Source organism: Cimex lectularius, unplaced genomic scaffold (assembly GCF_000648675.2).
Source record: "Cimex lectularius strain Harlan isolate CLEC.00 unplaced genomic scaffold, Clec_2.1 scaffold159, whole genome shotgun sequence".
Classification (NCBI taxonomy): domain Eukaryota; kingdom Metazoa; phylum Arthropoda; class Insecta; order Hemiptera; family Cimicidae; genus Cimex; species Cimex lectularius.
The window spans coordinates 354149-376092 of NW_019392864.1; positions in this window are offsets into that span (position 1 = coordinate 354149).

Consider the following 21944-nt stretch of genomic DNA (forward strand, 5'->3'; position numbering starts at 1 on the left):
CACATTTATTAAAAAAAAAAAAAACCAACCTCTTCGACGAGAGGAACAAAAGCTACGGGATAAACTCGTTTTTTCTCCCCTGGTTAACAGATTCAGCCAATTTTTGTGCAATTTGTTTTTCATGTTTTAATTGTTGTTGTTTTTGTTTTTTATATGATAATAAAACAGGCCCTGAAGATGACAATATAAAAACTGTCGAAAGCTCGGCGAAAACCGAAAGGAAGTTTTCTCTGTGTTGACCTCTTCCGTAGATCCTCCGAAAAAACTTCATGTTTCCAGCAGGTCGAAAATCTAGCTCATCATTGCACATTAAATTCAAAGATGGTCGTATATAATCTATCTCCAGTTTTTTGGAAAAACCTGCGTTCGTAAATCTGAAATAGGGTTAGATAAAGGATATAATGTTAGTTAAATGGATAGATAAAAAGATAAATGGATGGATGGAAAGATAGATGGATAGATAAACAAACGAATGGTCGGATTTACAGATGAGTTGGAATAATATAAGGATAGATAGATTGATAGATAGATTAATTGATAAAGAAATTGACTTATCGTTAATAGATATATGGATTAATAAATTCATAGGTATATTGATAGATAAATTTATGGATTTTTTGTTCGCCTTTGGGTATTTAGTGTTTGATTTCTTTTATCTTATTGTTACAAACAGACCACTAAAGATAGCGAAAAGCAGACCAAAGTTTTGTGATTTACCTAGCTAAAAGGACGAAGACAGAATCTCTTCAGCCAAATAACAAAAACAAAAAATCTCTAAAAGCAGCTTTCGGATAGACAAAGGGTTGTTATTGTATTTAGGTATGTTTCATTTCTCGGTTTGTGCGATACCTGAGCGTTTAGGATGTAGCGGTTCGACGTTATTGTTGACAAGTTTAGTAGGAGCGTAAAAAAAGAAAAAATTCGCGCCACACTTGACCTGGTAATAAAGTTAGGAAAGTAACTTGTTTTATCTACAACTGTAAACCTAATTGTCCTTTCTTCGTATACGTGTTACAGTTACCCTCTTTTCCGAAGCAATTAGCCAAATGTTAGAAAAAGGGTTTTACCTATTAAAAGTTTTGCCTATTTTACCTCCAGAGACTTTTGTTCTTTTTGATTTACATAAGTTACTTTTGCCAGTTATTAAAAACATAATTTTATTTTACGAATTTCAATGAAAGGGCGTGAAACACATTATCTGTTCATTCAACTGCATAAAACGGTTTCAGTATATTTTTTTACGTGTTTTATTAAATATTAATTTAATAATAAACTCTTGCCCACGGTTAAAATTGTTTTTTTGACAACCGGGTTCCAGCGACCTCCGTTTAAGTGAGCGGCACACCGTCTGATTTCTTTGCCGGCCCGGGGGCGTGGATATTATGCAAATTATGTTTTGTCAGAACGGCACATTGCCGGGGAAAAATAAGCCAATTCCCCTCTCTGCAAACAGTGATTTCCGACCGTGTTTACGGCCGAACGTTTCACATTTTCGGTGGGATTTAAACGGCTGTCGGTCTGCAGTTGTTGGGATTGTCTCCACGCCAACTTCATTCTCGTCCAAATCCAAATCGAATCTGTTTTCGGGCAAAACGCACTGTCCATCTCCCTCGGTACTCGTTATTTTCAATCCACCGCAGATTTCCGGTCAAATTGTCAGGAATGGGTAAATATAATGTTACTTTTTTCCATAAAATATTAAAACAAATCTATTGACGTTTCAGCCCCTGTGGTCAACGGGACATTTTCCGGTAATTTTCGTTTTTGATATGATTTCGATTCATTTAAACATTTTCATCAATAATTGTTCTCGTATTAAGATTCTATTTTGCCAAGTGTCTAGGATATGTATGATCTATGATGATTTTCCATTTTACTGTCGCTTGTTATCGTGTGCTCAAGAAATGGCCCGTTTTGGGTTGGGGCAAGGACATACAAATCGTACGAATTTTGAGCTTATGCTGGACAAGCCTATTTTTAATGTTTCTGTCTAGTTTTAAATGGATCGTTCTTAAAAGGTTTTCATGGACCAGAAACGTCCAACCTTGCTCACGTTGTTCTTAAACGTGCTTACAATTGGAAATGCAACGATATCGACTACTAAAAGAGTCATTTTTAATTCTTTTGGAAACTTATCAGCAATGTTGCTTGGCAAGAAAAAGGGCAATCTAAAGGAAGCTAAAAATGTTTGAATAAGAGATAGTTGGAGAATATTTTTATTATATTTCATGATTTGTAAGTAGTCAGAAATAAGGGTTTAAAACAAAAATCTGTCCAATGGATGCCCGATCCCTCTCTACGGGCGTTATCCTCGTTCAGCGCCTTCTCCTACGACCCAAGGGAACTCTGAAATGGTTTAAACAATATAAGATAATTTTTTATTTATTTAGAAATCGTGACATGCGGTCTGGTGTGATGTAGGTTTCAGAAAAACATTTTCTTTATCGTGCCAACGTTTCAATCTTTATTGAGATCATCTTCAGGGCTCAAAGTGCTTGTCTTCTGTGTAATAGTGCCATTCTTGCGTGTCGTGTCGAGAGTGGGCACAATTACACAGAAGACAAACACTTTGAGCCCTGAAGATGATCTCAATAAAGATCGAAACGTTGGCACGATAAAGAAAATTTTTTCTGAAACCATCACACCAGACCGCATCACACGATTTCTAAATAAATATCGATTAACGGTCACTAATCACCACACAATATAAGATAAATTGATAGACTATTTTTATTTATATATTTTTTTTCACGAGGGTTCGCAACAACAGAGGTCATATCAATCCTCAGGGTGCCAGTGTTTTTCAAGAAAAGCCCATTTGTAAGTATGTCGGGTTCGAATGCAGGGCAGCAGGATTCGAACTCGGAGCGTTTACCTTAGAGTGATAAGCGCCGTGACGACGCCTAAACGGTTGCGGCCACCGACGCCCCCAAACGGAATAACTTTATTTAAAACAATTAAATTTAACTAACAATTTATTACGTGGTTTGGCTCAAAATAATGCATTAAGAACAAAAGAGGCGTTGCGATGGTGATACAAGCTGTGACTGTACGTTGCGTGCGCTTGACGTCGCATAGATGTGCACACCGTACCAAAACGAGACAAGGCGTCGGGTAGCATCTGTAGCGTTGCATCGGGTATGTTCCCCGCTTTACGCACTTGATGGATGTGAAGATGTATCCTGCGCCAGACGCAACAAAGAAATAGGTCTGGGAGACGATTGGGGTCAGAAGACCAAAAGGTGTGTTGGTTAAGAGATATACAGGATATAATGTATTATTATTATTTATATTTTATTGCCATTATTTATTAAGTTAATATTTTCTGTACTGTTTTTTAATTTAATAAATAATGGTAATTAATTAGGTTATTAATTTTTAAACTGCTGTGATAATTGTGTTTTCTATTTTGCGTTATGGTATTATGGTATTTTTATATACTTCGATGTTTACATTTGTCAAAACGACACATTGACATTATAATATACATATTTTTCGTCCGCCCAACCTCTAAGCAAGTGGAAAATATTGAAGATTGAGATTTTCTATGCAAACACAAAAAAGTTTACCCTATTGAAACATATGAGCCTAGAGGTATTTAAAGTTAATTCTAATGTTCAGAAATGTGCAAAATGCGTAGGACCAATAAAGATCGAATGAAACAAGTTTCCAATTTCCTTGTAAGATCTTCTTGCCCTTTCAGCCTTTGACATCCCACCCTTTGGCCCGTTTCGTGCTCCAAACCTCAATGTATTTTGTTTTCCGGTATTTTTTTTTTTTTTAACAAAATGGTAACATCAGCATTTGCCCGTTTTGGATACTTTCTGCTTACTTATAAAGAATAACTGCTAATAATCGTTTGACAGTAGTGAGGATTCATAGATTAAGTCTCAAAAGTTGGCCTTTTAGGACCCATACTATTTTTTTTTTTCAATATTTCAATTACGAGGTTGTATGAACCCTCGTGGTGTCGGTGTTTGGCACACATAACTATTTATACTTACACCAAACTATTAACTTTGTTCTTAAGGGAGTAGCGACTGTTTTTAGAACTTTATTAATTAACTTAATCCAAATTAGAATAGGGCTTAGGGATAGGGATAAAAGAGACGGCCACAAGGCCTTCTGCACTTCGACCTGAGTAGATCTATTGAGCTCCTCTATTTTTTATAACTAACTTGCCAGCTTCAGGTTGTTAATCAACTTCCGTAGCCTTGCCAGTGGCTCCTTAGGGTAGGATCTTGCTTGTGGTTTTTCCTGGCCTAGTTGCAAGAACCTGTACCTACATAAACCTGTCTGACTCTACTTAAACTCAACCCGAAAAAAAAGTCCCCTACCTCATTTTTGATCTCGGTTAATTTGGTTTATATTAAAATAAGTACGTTGTAATTAATATAACGACAATAATACATGTAGTTTGAATAAAAATATGAGTGTCCGGTTCTTTTGTCTTCGACTATACTCGATGCTACCCGACGAAAATCTGGATAGTGGGGATCGCATAGTGTAAAGTAGGGTAGCGTCGCATGGCATCGGGCAGATGTGCACGGAGGTAATACAATCTCATGGAAAATTGGTCTTTGGATTAGTTCAGGTAGCGTCGCATGGGGTAAGTGTGTTCCCGGCTTTACTCTTTTGCAAATTAAATTCACCCTTTTACATATCAAGTATTTTTACAGGTATATTATCTTTTTCAAAACAGTCACACAAACAATAAAATGAATGAAATAATAAAATCATAGGTTTTTTATATAAAAATTATAATAGAATGAAACTCGCAGTTTGGTCGTTTTCGATAAAGAACGGTACCTTATCCATGGAGGTTATGGCAAGATGATACGAAATTACCACCAATTTTTTTTTCGTTGGAGAATAAATGGTTTCATTTGTGTTTTCATAAAACAGTTGACGACAAAACACTTCTCTGATTTCTTATACGATCAATCGGCGTAAAGTTCATTAGCCGTCAATGGCCGTGTACAATTGAAAATTTTTAAATATTCGTCCCGGACGCGAAGTGATTGAACCAATAAATTCAGTTCCAGGTACTCTTTTCAATACCAATTTATACGAACGTACTGTTTTTCAATGTAATAAATAATGGTAATTAATTAGGTTATTAACTTTTTAAACTGTTGTGATAATTGTGTTTTCTATTTTGTTTTATAGTATTACGGTATTTTTACATACTTCGAGGTTTACATTTGTGAAAACGAGACATCGACGTTATAATATACATATTTTAATATTATTATGATTACTCTTCAGTTTTCCTTACTCTAAACATAACCCCATTCACCAAATCAACAAAACCATCTTATTTGAAGGCACAGTTAACTGGAAACTTTATTTATTCCTCATTGAACTTAAATACAATCTTCATTCTCTCCTAGAACACAAGTTCGCCTTTATTCGGATCATAAATGTGATCCTATTATTGTGAAGTTTGTTTCGTGTGAAATTGAAAATCACAAGAATTCGAAAGGTTGGAAAAAAATGAAAAAGATGTTTTTCTAAAATAATTCATTCCCGACCGCTCCTCACCATTTCGAAAAATTATACAAGGCTTTACTACTACTACTTTGGACTACAAAGTGTAACTGTAAAATTCTGCCGAGCCATCAATCATCCAGCGAATCCAATCCTTCCGATCAAAAGTCCTCAGACAAATCGTGAAAGCTCTTTACTACGTCACGAACTTCACTATCCACAACGACCTGTTGTCATCGAAAAGTTTCACACCTACTTCTCGATCCATTCTAATAGTACTGCTCGAGCCCTCTTCACACAATCCTATCCCGAGGAACCGCCACGTAGCTTTAATCGACGTTAGGCCTCGGGACCTCCTTGCCCATTCATAACTCACACTGAGTGCCAGCATTCTCCTGGCTTCTCATGGCATGTGTCCTCCAGGTGCAGCGTTGGCTTTAGCTGAGGTGACCGTGTGAAAATAAAAACGTACTGTGATAACATTTATATATGTACAGGTTATAAATAAATTGAAAAAAAAGTTATTTTCACCAGACGTCACTTCACCAAAACCATGATTATTATACCATCAGCAGCATGAGGAGCAGAGCGATTTGAAATAAAAGTTGAATTTCAATGGTAATGTAAGAAAACAAAATTTGTTAATAAATTGAGAAATTGATTATCACCGATTGTCAACACTTTTCTCTAAATAAATAACGTTTTATTTCTTGTTAAAGTTGTATTGTGCAAAAATGGCCATTTCATGTACGGTAACCTAATAGGTTTTTTTGTTTTGACTTTCTTTATACTACAATTAATTAAGGTTTTTAGTTGAGATAAAAAAGTCAATGGTACGAGCGGGAATCGAACCCACGATCTTCGGCTACATACGCCGCTGCTCTACCACTTGAGCTATTCCTGACCTCGATCCACTCGAACATCAACTTCCTATCTCAACCCCACCTTATGAGTTTTCCCTCCTCTTTGCCATTTTTCAAATGTCGTGTAATCGGATTGGATTCTCGACGACAAATGAAATGGCCACGGAGAGCTTTAGTGAAGTGTACTTCATTTTAATTCATTAAATTCACTAATTTCGTGGTCCGCTTGACCAATTAATACATTACAATTAATTGAGGTTTTTAGTTGAGATGAAAAAAAGTTAATGGCACGAGCGGGATTCGAACCCACGATCTTCGGCTAGATACGCCGCTGCTCTACCATTTGATCTATAGTGACCTCAATCCATTCGGACACTAACTTCCCATCTCAACCCCACCTTTTGAAATTTCCCTCCTTTTTGCCATTTTTGGCACGATAGCTCAAGTGGTAAAGCAGCGGCGTATCTAGCCGAAGATCGTGGGTTCGAATCCCGCTCGTGCCATTGACTTTTTTATCTCAACTAAAAACCTTAATTAATTGTAATATATTAATTGGTCAAGCGGACCACGAAATTAGTGAATTTCTTTATACTGTTTCCTTCGAGGAAACGCCTGAGGGAGATATGTCATTTTGTTTTAATGATGTATTCCCAATAATAGTAGGATGTCGCACCATATAAGATCGTAATTCGTCTCCCCATAAGAAAACACGTGTTAAATTCTGGGTGTTGTCACGCCAAACAATTGCATTGTGAGATGACACCGCTCGAGGGCAAACTGTTTCAAACCTTGTTAAACACATTGATGATACAGACGATCGGAAAAGCGGAAAGATAAACTCATATTAGAACCGCATATTGACATTGTTGTATGTTCGTTGGGCATTGCGTCTGAAGAGTGTTTGGACTAATCGTTTAGGGCCGGCGGTGGCAGGTATTTTCTGTTTGAAGTCGTTGAAAGCGATAGATTATTTCACAGGTGCGGGAAGAGTAAATGCTGGTATATCGTATATCAAATAGTCGGAGAGAAACGTTCCAGGCTGACCACTGGCCATATCCCAACATTCCACTTCCGCCCCAGCCCACGACATCAATGAGTCCAACCCTCGTTTCGTGCTCGGTTCGCAAACTTGTATTAATTAACTCCGGCCGGCCATTTGACTGTGACTGAAGTGTGAAATTTAACCTAGCTCCTATTAAGTCGACCGCACTCATTAAAGCTCGATACATGAACACCCACTCCCGTGTTAATTTAATCGCGCCAATTAAGTGACGAGGAAGTATTTCATTGTGGACTTCTTGCAAATGCTCGGTTTCGGCCTTGTATCTTTGTGTCTGTTTGTCAATCGATGAACCCGCCTTTGCAAGCCGTCGACAACATTGACAATGGCCGTTATCGTCCATGATAACCGTTATGGTAGATACAATCGATTACACTTATACTCTCGTACCCTTCTGGCAATATTGGACTTCATGTCAAACAAGCTTGTTCTATTTATACGTTTTATTACAAAATACTAAAATTTCATTAATTTCCAGTGCCGTAAAACAATGTAACAACACGAGTTTTTGTTTTTGCCTGATTAATACGCCTTTTCACGAAGAGTTGGAGGTGTAAACACAAACATTTCAGGACAGGTTTCGGGAGTTTTATTGTCATCCCATCATCTCGTGTTTTACACCTACAAAACCCCATTACAAACAAAATCAACAACTCTAGAAGCTTTTTACAGTCTGATTAGGTTTTTCTTCAAAACTCCCGGACCCTGTAACCCAATTTGGAAATGTTTTTAGAAATTATGACTACTATTCTATCGGCCGGGGCTTGATTCTTACTTGTGACTAGCTTCTTTTTCTGGGGGACCGCGGTTGCCGAGTGGTTAGCATGAGAGACTCTCACGCCGCGGTCGTGGGTTCGATTCCCACCGTCGCCTCTGGCCCTTTTTTCACAATAACCCCCCCCCCCCAATTTGAACACACATATATGAATTGTCACATGGCTAATATGCATAGTTCATAACGCAAAAAAAAAAGCTTCTTTTTCTCTAATTATTTTTTTAATATGTAATAAAAGCTTAACTGTACGACCTAAAGCTACTAGCTGTAGATCAAACTAATAATAATCGTATTTTGGTCACTTTCCATACTACAATGCTGATTTTATGGATGATGTATGACAGTCAAGATCAATGGTTACATCTTACATCAACAATTTAGAGTGTCCTGGTGATAAAGAAGAAGTGCTGTCGACACTTAGTAAAACAGACGACCAAGCAGTTCAGGTATCCATCGGGCGAGGTCTCAAAAATAAATTTATTTCTCTGAACCAGACAATTTCGGATTTCCTTTCTGTCATCCCTTCCCCAACCGAGTGCATTGCTGTTCGCATTTCTCAAGGCGAAATCCTTGGACTCGTCCTGTTCTTTGTATATTTTAACAAAATACCTCTTCCAAAGATGGTAAAAATCATTTTGTACGGTGACGAGATAGCTCTGTAATATTTGTTTACGAAGTGGACATTGAAATTCATAACATTTTAAATCACCTTGTTACCCAAACCTTGAGTTTAATATAATATAATAATAATAATCATATTTTTTTATGAAAATAGGTCCAATATTCCTTGTTGGAAATTTTCGCTGAGGAGATCCGACGAGCACTAATCGACGGAAATCTACCTAGCAAAGATTTGTCACTACTAGAAGGACAGTTTCTAAATATTTAAAATTAATCGGAAACATTGAAAATCATGGTAAGTTGGCATATCATTCGAATCTAATAAAAAACCTCGCTCAAAAAATTGGCTGAATGTATCACGTTTGATCAAATAAAGAATCAGGAATCATAAACTGGAAAGACATTATCGTGACGGATTTCAATACTGTGAATAAATTAAAGATTGGCTTTAAAGTTCTACCACCCGTACCCCTATTCACCTGCCAAGCCATTATATTGAATACGTTATTATCAGCTTTCAGAATTGATAACAGTGTATCGCTGCGTTTTTCCTAAAATATTCCTCTCTGAACATTGTAGAACCACCATTTTATTTCAATCATCAATCTTTTAGCAAATGGACCGTTCAAATTAGGGCGGAATCACAGATGGAGGTGGAATCAATTAATCTCAATCAATATATAATCATTTTATAAATGTATTTTCCTAATTTACATCATAAACTAAAGCCGTAACAATAAACCGGCATTCAGCAGGTGCCTTATATTAATGTAATAAAATCTCCCTCATTTCCATTTCCATCTTTGTTGCAAATGATATATTTTATTAACAATTTTATTCGCCTAATTGTATTAACCGTTCGTTGCTCTGAGCATAAATTTAGTGATCTGTATAACAAAACAAAACCCCACCCTCGGCTGATCATGGCGTGAAGGCGGAACACGTTTGACCGCAAACAAGCAGAGAGGAGGCCCCGAAGATGATTTGTAACGATCATGACGAGTTCATCCCCTTGCAAACCGGCCAACGCACAGTTCAAAGCAATTTCGCTTTTCCGACAAATACAGTCTTTGTTCAATTTACATTCAAGTAAGGCAATTTTAATCAAATATTTCTATAAAATTATTATAATAACTACATAAAGTCTTGAGAAGTTGACCTCTAGCTGGTAAAATTACATATTTTTATTTGATTACATTATTTTTCTTTTAGAGGACAAAAGTAGAACTAAAACCCTGCTCTCCTGGTCAAATTATAGATAGGCATTATTTACTCTCTTGTCCACAATACATTTTTTATGTGTGGTGTTTAGTGACCGTTAGTCGATCATCATTCAGAAATCGTTAGATGCGGTCTGGTGTGATGTAGGTTTCGGAAAAACATTTTCTTTATCGTGCCAACGTTTCGATCTTTATTGAGATCATCTTCAGGGCCTGGGATTTATAAACATTGTTTAAATTTAACAAATACATATAGGATGTGGAAAAAAGTGAATTTATACAATGCAAAAAAATATTTTTTATATTCAATCAAAGTATTTCTACTCACTCAAAGTGTTTGTTTTCTGCGTAATTGTGCCATTCTTGTGTGTCGTGTTGAATGTGCAATATCTCACTGGCACTCTAATAATAATACTTTTAAGTGTTGCCTCATCTTTTATTTTTGTTTTCCAGTTTAGGCATATTTGAGCTAGCGAAATCCAAGTATACCATTAACCAGAATAACAAAACTGTTTAAAAAAATATTATATAAAATAATAAAATTATACCTTTTTATTTCTGATTAACCCTTTTAATTTCAACTTAAACATTTTTAAGTTCAAATTAACTCGATAGATAGTAGAATTTAAAATTTTTAGCATTCTATAAACTCAATTTTTTTATCATAATTTTTTTCCCACATCTTACATGTATTTGTTAAATTTAAACAATGTTTGTAAATCCCAGTCCCTGAAGATGATCTCAATAAAGATCGAAACGGTGGCACGATAAAGGAAAGGTTTTTCTAAAACCAACGTCACACTAGACCGCATCTCACGATCTCCGAATAATTATATTGTTTTATATTCACGCAGACTGCTACAATACTAGATTCCCACTGCTTTAAACGTTTTAACGGTTGTAGAAAATCCTACGTTGCGCTGGTAGTTGTTAAAACTTGTCGATATTGTTTGTATCCTACAAATGGAAGAGTAGAGAGCGAAATGATCAGCGTAAACTCAACATTTTGGATAACAGATACATGGAGACTATTTTATTATACACGATTGGTAAGACTTCAGAAATAGGCGTTTTCACAAAACGTCCGTCCGATGGATGCCCGAGCTGCATTACCCAGCGTCGACCAGCCGTCTACGACTCCAGGAAAATCGGAATTGTTTAATAAGAGAAATTAGAAGACTATTTTTATTATGTCGGGAAGGAAGTGATATTTCATCAGCCCTCGGTCGACTAGAATAGAAAAAGTTATCGTCAGCAGAAAAATGATTTTTTATATGCTTTGGGAGAATCATTGTATTAAAATGTACAAAGAATAGGACAGGTCAGGCATTTTTTTTACGAGGTAGAATATTTCAACTACGAGATTATATGAACCCACGTAGTGCCCGTGTTTTTGAAAAAAGGCCCATTTGTAAGTACATCGGGTTGAAAGCAGGGGACCGCTGGATTTCAACCCTGGCACTTTACAGGCCGTGTCAACGCCAAAATCGTTGCGGCCATCGACGCCCTTAAGTCCAAGGATTTCACCATAAGAAACTCCATTAGCAATGTCGGTCGGTTGGAGAAGGGATGATAGAAAGCAAACTCGGAATTTTCTGGATAAAAGAAATTACTGTGTTTTTTGAGACACCGTACCTATGGAAGCCGAAGTTGCTTGATCGTAAAGAGGCCGTCTGTTTCGCCCAGCGTCGATCAGCCTTATCCAACGCCTCCAGGATACTTGGAATTATTATGTAAGAGTATACTATTTTGTATACTAATTTTATTACGAAGAGTGGGAAGTTATATTCCACCGGCATAATGTCTACACCATTACAATTTGGATGATTGAATTAATACAAAAATTCAACAAAACGTCAGACGAAAGCGTATAGAAAGGCTGAGGGATTATCTGTGCTGAATTAAAAAGACAAAAAACGACAAAACCTTTTCACTTGTCTGTTCCTCGGTTAGAAGCACCTGTGAAGTCTCGGCCCTAATAAAAAAAGGGATGCTAACAAGGGCTAATGCAGTCGGTAATTTTTGCCGCGTGTCATGGGCCGAGTGTACGTGCCGGAGCAAATCCAGAGCTTCATTATCCAACAGATTCGCCCTCTTCCCAACAATCCCATTTCTCGTGGGAGGACTCCACTGCTGGGTGAAAAAAAGAGGGTGTTGAAGTGTTGGCGAAGGTAATGAGGAACTGTAGTGGACGGTCCTCCGGAACGAACGTGATAAGTTAGCAAGAGAGAGCTCCTGGCATTATCTCATCTATCACAAGCCTAATGTACCGTCACATCACCGCTTGAATAGCAATGTTCTCCGCGTCCTCTTACCTTATTTAACAGCGACGTGCATAAACAACTAGTGTTTGTTGCAACCCCCTTTTCTCTTTCTGTCGATTTTTCTCTCAGTCTGGTGACATTTACAACATCAGCATTCAATTCAATTGTTAACTTTTTGCGAGAATTATTTGTCGATCGTAAGATGTGGTCTGGTGTAACGTAGGTTTTAGAAAAACATTTTCTTTATCGTGCCAACGTTTCGATCTTTATTGAGATCATCTTCAGAGCCTGGGATTTATAAACATTGTTTAAATTTTACAAATACATGTAGGATGTGGAAAAGTGAATTTATACAATGCTAGAAATTTTAGATTAAAAAAATAAATAAATATAATGAATTTATACAATGCTAGAGAATTTTAGATTTTAATAAAAGTATACAAAAATACACGTGTAAAAAAAAAAATAATGATAAAAAATTGAATTTATAGAATGCTAGAAATTTTAAATTCAATCGCTACTATCTATCGAGTTAATTTGAAGTTAAAAATAGTTAATTGAAATGAAAAGGGTTAATTAAAAATAAAAACGTATAATTATAGCTTTTTCCATTAAATTAACCCTTTTTAATTGGATATTAACCCTTTATTGTACAAGGTTAACGATTTTTAATTTTACAATATTTGTTACTTCCAGGTAGCCATTTTTATTTTCAAATTAACCTTTTTTTAACATCGAATTAACTGTTTTTAAAGCAGTAAAAACTTAGATGATACGAAGTGTAAAGGAAAATTCTTGCATATTGCACTAAATTAACGATTTTTTAATTTCATAATAACTTTTATTACATTTTTAATTAAAATGTTTTAATTCCAAGTGATCCCTTTAATATAATAATTTTTAATATAATATAGATATACACATATATATACTGCCATCAAAAACCTGATCACCTAGTTTTTGTGCGAAAAAATGGCCAACTTTGGAAATGCATATTTTCTTAGATTTTTAAGTCACAAAGTCACGGACCTGCGATAGGTCTCATTTTTTAGAGAATATTACGCAGAACAAGATGACTTTTTCAATAGTTTCCTAGCTTTAATTTTTGGACTTTTTTCGGAACTTCAAACTCCAGAATTTTTGAATTTACTGATGAATGACTGAAACTAGGAAAACATTTTAAACAGCCACCACCTTCAGTTTAAACTTTTCTAAAATATGAGACCTATCGCAGGTCCGTGGCTTAAAAAGCTGAGAAAGTATGCATTTACAAAGTTGATTGTTTTTTCGTGCAAAAACCAGGTGGTCGATTTTTTTTAATGGACAGTGTATATATACACATTAATATGCTGTTTATTTACATTTTTTTTTTTACTTTCCTCAAATTGTAAGAAAAATACTTTATTTTTTATTTTATGGTTTTTTATTTATGTTTTATAATTTTCGTACATTGGGCGGTATCGGGGATGTGGTCCAACGAATATTGCATATTCAATCTATGCCAAGGTTTCACCGTTTTTATTTCACCATGCTCAGGGCTGTACAACAAACATAATTTTTTTTCCATAATATTACTCATTAGACCACGTCCCCGATCCCATCAAATATATTGTAAATCACCTTTACATCATCATTTTTAATTTAATTGTAGTTTATTTTCATATTATATGGTATAAAATGATCCATGTGATCTTCTAAGGCCCAATTAATTAATATTTAATTTCTTTAACAAATGCAGGATTTTTACTTACGTTTTGAATTTCTTACATTTCATACTATCTCCTAGGTTTTGCTGATATTTTAAAGAAAGCTTTAGTTTGAAAGTAAAATGAGCTAATTTGAATGGAAATGAGTTAAGTCGAAGTTAAAAATGGTTAATTTGTAATTAAAATCAATTTATATTATAAATAAAAAGGTATAATTTGAAGGTAAAATAGTTTAATTTGAAATTAAAAATGGAAAAGTGATTTCGCGGAAAAAAGCTATATTCATCTAACTGTACATCCATCCGTTCATCTATCAACCTATTTACTCATCTCTACAACTATCTATCTATTTTTTGTCATTCCCTTTTTTATTACATATAAAAAAACTCCTCGTTTCTTCTTTACGTAACTTCTCACGTTTAGGAGCTATTGGGTAGCTTTAAATCTTTGAAGGGTGAAGTTATAGACAGCGTATTAATTACTCTTAATGAGCACTTATTAGCTTAAATATGAGGAAACGAGAGAAAACATATTTCTATGTGTATTGAATGAAGTCGTACAATTCCCTAGAATCAATATTACATCATACCCATAGTTGCAAATTTTTAGCTAAGAAAAAAAAAGTTTTCTACGCATGGTACATCTAATTAAAAGTGTTAACAAGGAACAGAAAAAAAACAGTACGTCGTATTAAAGGGAAGAACTGTCGATAATCGCGTTTGGAAGTATGTTCACCGGACATGGGGGGTGTCTTTTCTTTTTGGGTTAGCGGCTTGAAACCTAAGAGCTCTCTGCGTGTCTCAAAGTTGATTTCAGCCGGGCAGGTGGAAGTTGGGAAGTTAATCTAGGTGGTAAATCCTATCTGCGTTCGGACTTGTGTTCCAAACTTAAAGCCTTTTCCTTTCGGGTGCGATCGAATGTTTGCCAGCCTAGATGGGAATAGGATTGGTGTGATCCACTCCAATAACCAAGCCGAGAAAAATTCCCTCTCCTGGATAGAGCCGGCTAGAAAGTTGCTCTAATCAGATTTTGATCCCTCTTCGGTTTAAGGTGAAGGCTTCCGTCTTAATCCTGCTACTTTCGTGATTTTAGCGATTTTCTTAATGAAACTTTGATTTCTATCCTTACTATTAAAAGAACTGCATGGTATTCTTCACCTGCGACGTTAATTTCAAATAAAGAAAAAAAGTTTTGTTTTTTTGGCTTGATTTGACGTAACAAATACATCGGCCGCGAACAATTTTTAAAAAGGAAGATGTCGGAATAACGTCATTTCCTAGGAGAATTCGCCAGAATAGATTGAGAACATGATCGATTTTATTCATTATGGAATGCCTTTGTTTCTAAAGTCAACTGCCGGACTTATCTTCTATTCACCAGATCAAAGCATAGCTGTTTGAACGCCCTTCCAAGTTATAATTTAATACGTTCTATTATTCTTCCTGATTATCAAAAAAGTTTTGATTATTTAACAAACCCAAGGACCGACAATAAATCGTTATTAAATACTTTACAAAAAAAATTTATAATTTTTTTCTCCTTAAAAATAAAAACATATTGACCAAGTGAGCTTTTTACCTTGAAACAGTTGCCCTAGAAAACATTTATCGTTGCATCTTACCTGTAACAAAAAAAAAGAAATTAAATTACGAGTAACAGTGATAATTATTAATCTTTATGTAAGGTCTTGGCGGAGATGAAAAGCTAGCGTCACGAGTGGGATTCGAACTCACGACCTTCGGCTCAATACGCCGCTGCTCTAACCACTTGAGCTGTCGTGACTTCGATCCACTCGGACACCAACTCCCCATTTCAACCTACCTTTCGAATTTTCCCTCACTTTTGCCATTTTTCAAAAAGGAATTTTTATTTGGTCAATCGGACCACGAAATATAATCGAGTTAATTATTGTATAAAATATTCATTTTAATCGTGATAAACAGAAGAGAAAATTTACAGACGATATAAAAGACAAATTTCTGATCTCAAACGATAATTGCGGTTATAATTTATTTACGTCTTAGAACATAGATCAGAGAGGGGGTGGCCGTAACTGTTTATGCGTTGACACGGCGCTCATCACTGTAAGGTAAAGGACCCGGGTTCGCATCCAGCGGTCCTGCATTCGAACCCGACATACTTTTTAAGTAGACATACTTTTTCAAAAACATCGGCACCCCGAGGGTTGATATGACGTCTGCTGTTGCGAACCATCAACCATGTATTCCTGTCTGCCTCGGGTCGACTTGGGGCGGCGGGCGCCATATCAAAGGCACACGAGGGTTAGGGCACCAGATCCTGTCTGCATAGACGGGGGAGGGTGCACAGCCATCTGTACTACGGGGTAACAGAAATGATCCAAGGTTCAGCCCCTGTTATACTGGGAATGGACTCGCAGTGGTTCGTGGTGACGCCTCTGGCGTGAACTTTAGAGAAGAGGCTGTCTTCTATCTGTGACCTTCGCACGAAACTTCCGCATTACCATCGTTATACACCCGGCCTCACGGGATGCGGCAGATCGGACTGCGGCGTATAAGCGTTGAGGACGCTATGATTATGCTGAAAAGTCCCTCGAATGCGTGAGTAGTGGGAACGGGTAGTGAATCGGTGGCTCCTACTCGAGGATGCTTTGCACGTAGGTGTAGGCTGAGCTCGATTGGAGGCTTTTAGCGTAGGCGGTACTCCTCTAGGGGGTGGTTAGCAATTCCACTTTAAAGAAACCCGCGGCCGGAGCGGATCCGGTAGTTTCTACATTGGGGAAGCCCCAATACTCTGGGAGATAGAGTGGCCTTCTTATCTAGGGAGTGCGCGGGAGACCGGCTGATGTATTTCGGCTTAGGTAGCCATTTGCGCGCGGCATACGGTTCGATGCTTAATGCAGAACCGACCACTCTGAATGGGCACGCGGGGAGCGAGGCTGTCTTGGGCCTTCGGGGCTGAGCTGCCTCTACACCAATGCTGCGGTAGTAACACCATTCTGTCGTATGTGGAGGTGCGTAAGCTCTCTTCTTGAGAATCAAAACGTCCGATAAGGGCGAATAGACTAGGTGCGGACGTTAAAGATCCTCATTGTCCTTTTTAGGACGAGAAAGCATGTTGCGAACCATCGTTAAAAAAAATCATAGATGGCAAACCTAGCAAAATTAATGCTATTGAACGCATGAAATGGTTTTTAGATTTCTAGATATTGTACTACAATATAGAATCAATATAGAAAACTTTTCCAGTGAGGGAGAGTATTCAACGATTTTCTCCAGGAAAGAAGAAACGCACACAAACCAACTGTGTCGTGCTGTCCCACCATATTAGCCAAACGTAGTGCCGAACGATACATATATAAATATATAATACATTCAGATTCTTTGCTGTCCGTGTCCTAAAAACAAATTGAAAGATCCTATCAACAAAAGTTGAATTGCGAAACTAGAAAGAACCCAAGCAATCAGGCCTCTCTTTTTGTTATGTGAAATATTTTAAAAGGATAAAAAAAATCGTTTTGTCGTAAAAGAGCGACTATGACTATATTTCACTGGAATGGGAAAGGCGTAAGCCTGATAAGGCAAGTGTTAAAGGGGTAAAAGGGAAATTTTAATCATGTGGCTGAAGATAGGCCGTTCCAAGGGTTGACCATTCAGAACATATCCTCCTCCTTCAATTGTGCCTTCAGGATACAGAATGGCATCTTTTCCTTTTTTCCACGTCCCGCCTCACCATCGCACCGACCGCCCCTGACTAACACCCAGCACAACAAATTCTAACACTTTACATCAAATTTCGTGTGATGACTTGGTCGCCCGAGAACCAAATTGACCCTTTTAATCTCAAACTAACACTATTCAACGACAAATGAACCCTTTTTAATTTCAAAATAACCCTTTTTAACTACAAATTACCCTTTTTCAATTTAAATTAAACCTTTTTAATTTCAAATTAACTCTTTTCAATTTTAAATTAATCCATTTTAATTTTAAATTAACCATTTTTAACTAAATTAAACATTAAACTTTCTTACATTCAAATTAATTCTTTTTTTAAAGCATGAAAACTTGGAAGATGGTATGAAACATAAGCATGTAATGTAAAATTTCCGTATATTTGCAATTTTTGTTTATACATAAAATAATTGTGCTCTTAGGTGGCCATATGAAAATTGATTTTGACAATTAAAATTAAAAATTATATAAATTAAAAAAAAAAAGTAAAAGGCTTTTCATTTAATTTGAGAATTAAAAAAAATATAAAATATTTTCTATATAAAATACCACATGAATATATATATTCCTATATAAAAAAGGAACAAATGGTTCTGTATTAATTTGAGATTTTTATAGAATATAAACTAAGGATCTATAAAATAGTTATTTTATATATTTATTTTTAAATCATAAATTAATGGATGAGTAATGTATTTTTGAATATCATTTTGAATAACTCTTAATATAAAGTGTGTATACGTGAATTTCACATGATCTTTTATGCAAAAATCCATTTTATATAATTTTTTTAAACGCAAATTTTAATAAATTTTCATTTTGGTTTTCTAAGAGACCAATTGTTTTAATTAAAAAAAAATCGCAAATACACTGGAATTTGATTTTACAAGCTTATATTTCATATCTTCTTTCGAAGCGTTACCTTTTGCCATCACGTTTTACATATATTATAATTAATTAAGGTTTTTAGTTGAGATAAAAAAGTCAATGGCACGAGCGGGATTCGAACCCACGATTTTCGGCTTGATACTTGATGGCTTGAAAAATGGCAAAAAGGAGGGAAAATTCATAAGGTGGTGTTGAGATGGGAAGTTAGTGTCCGAGTGGATGGAGGTCACGATAGCTCAAGTGGTAGAGCAGCGGCGTATCTAGCCGAAGATCGTGGGTTCGAATCCCGCTCGTGCCACTGACTTTTTTATCTCAACTAAAAACCTTAATTAATTGGAATATATTAATTGGTCAAACGGAAATTAGTGAATTTAAGTTTTACATATATTTATATAACCGTGCTTCAAACAAAGGGTTGATTTGAAATTGAAAAGGGATAGTTTGTTGTTTAAAAGGTTTAGTTTGAAATTAGAAAAGATTAAAAATGGTTGCAAATTAAAAATATTTAATATGCAGATTTGTTTGAAATTAAAAAGACCTTATTTAATGCAAACAAAGAGTAATTTGAAATTTAAAAAAAGGCTAATTTCACAGTTATACAAACTATTTATAAATGAAGTTCATCTATTAATTGTAAATATTTAATATCAGTTTTAAATAAAGGATTAACTTCAAATTTCAAAACAGATTAATTTAGGTGTTAAGAAGGCGTGATTAAAAAATGTGAAATTAAACAAGCTTTACGTAATGCAAATATTGTAACATTTGAAATAAAAATGGTTCCTTTGACGAAGAATCATTACTTTCTTTTGAACTTCCTCTCCCGGTTTTAAATGTTTAGTATAATCTTTAAAGGAAGGGTTAATTTGAAATTAAAAATGTGTCAATTTTAAGTTAAAAATTATTACTTTCATATCACAACTGTTTAATTTGAAGTTTAAAAAATTCCATTCGATGTCTACAAAGAAATGGTTCATTTGAAGTTAAAGGGTTAATTTGGCCGTAAAAGCTATAACTTTACAATCAGGTCATCACTAACATCCACAAGATACCGTCTTAGTTGTACACCCTGTAGTTGTATTATTATCATTAACAGATGTCCCAATTTTCTATTTTCCAACATTGATATTATGTTTACTTACAGCAGATATGTCTATGCTCTTTTCCTTGCTGCTCTTCAACCACGTGAAGTGTACTTTTTATATCCTTTTTTAACTAACTTTACCAATTCGTTTAGGGCAGTTCCCTGGATTTGCTTTTTGTGCAAATTTATGTCGGGTTTCCATTTTGGTACAATTTTTTCTATTACTTTACACTATCGAGAAGTTTTTTGTTTTTTTTTAAACTTTCCGATAGAAAATAGTTAAGAGTTCTGATAAGGGTACCCGATTCTCCCAAAAGCAAAAGTGATATCTTTCCCTAATTAGTTCATTATCAAATAAAAAGTATTCTGAGTGGTATTATTCAATATATACTCAAAAAGTAAGTGCTGCACCGACTAATCTACATGTCAGCAATATTTTGTTTAGCGTTCGTTCAATTGGGAATATTTACCATTTTTTATACTCGTTGGGGTGGAAAGCTATTGCCGCTCAATCATTCACCCGATCCATCATTTAACCTGCTCACATTTATATAACAGGAGTCATTCTATATTTAAAAAAATNTTGGTATATGTTGTATATGGCACATCTTCTCCTTTGAATTTTAGTGAGAATATTAATATTATTGAAACTATATGTTGTCTTTTTGGTCATATTTCAAACAACAGCATAATGCAAATCTACAACAGAGTAAACAAGTCAGAACATAAGATTAAAAATAATTCATAACCCCATTACATTTCCGATTGACTAAATAAATTCTTTCAATTAATTAATCTTTACGTAAGGTATTGGTTGAGATAAAAAAGTCGTTGTCATGAGCGGGATTCGAACCCACACCAATGGGAATGATGCCTATGTTTACTGAGTCACGTTTCTGTCTATACAGTGACAGCAGAAGAACTGGAACTCACAGTTTTTGATACAAATCGTACGAGTGTATTTATAGGTTTTAAAACATTAATTGGATTGAGGCGTTGGAAGTAATTAGCAGCAGGTGTCGACGCGATGATCACGTCTGTTTTGATAGACATCAGACGTAGCATTTCATGTTACACTTCTCGAATGGGGAAATGGTTTTGCCTCAACCAGGTGACATGGACGTCATCGCAATTTTAGCAGACCGAAAATTTAAGTTCAACCCTTGGTTTGCATTTAACCGACTACAACTGTTTGACAGGAAAAATTTATTCACGGCGAGTAATCGGCGTCGCCTAGCCTACTCCCTCGGGGCGGAGCACAACTCAAAGTATAAAGTTTTCAAATATTCATGCTCGCTGCGACTGTTGTATTTCAGTGAAATACAACATAAATAACGCGACTTTCTATTCGGTCTATTCTCACGAATATCTTAGAGAAAAAATGAACATACGGATTTCGTTTCTCCTATTATCCGTAAAATTATACTCTATTTCGGTAATAATATTTTTCTCGTCCTCTTTGAATCGATATGAAGAATACACGCCTTTTCAATGTGAATTTATCGAAAACAGAAATCCGACGCCGCGATAATGATTATGGATTATTCAAGATGGGGGAACGCCTTGCAAAATTAATTTTAAGGAAAGAGTTGAGTGAGGTGTGGTAAATCTTTCATATTTAATTCAAATACTTGGCCCGTCGCTGCCACAAGCCTAAATCTCCTTTCCTTCAGTAAATATTTAAGCCCAATCAATGCTTTTCCAGCACAAGCGGCATATAAGAATACTCCTGCAAGTATAATGCCACTGCGTATCTTCTAGAGTAGACTGTTTATTATGACTTATAGAACTATGTTATGCATTTTCGATGGGAATTTATGCTGCGGCACTACAACATTCGCGACACAGGTTTTAAAATTTGTCGACGGAAAAAGAAAGGGGTTATCAGTTTTCTTACCCTGAGCAATTCATAAAAATATAAGATTTTTCGCAGACACTCGTTACAGTCTAAATGAGCATTTTTTTAAATCAATACTAACTTTTTTACAAAATTATTTTTATATAAAAACACTTTTTTTTTTTTTTAAATATATTAAATTTGAAATTTTAATTTACTAAATTAATTGGCCGGTAAATTACGCAAACATTTCAAAACGAATAAACGTCCAGTACTATTGTGAGAATAGGCCGTATAAAAACCTTAAGAAGGAAGCTTAGAGAAAATTTAATTAGACAACAAGTTAAAATTAAGGCCGCTGTTAAACTGAAAATAAAACCGTTTGATAGCGTGGAAAAATAGTTAAAGTCGGGTAGGTTTTTA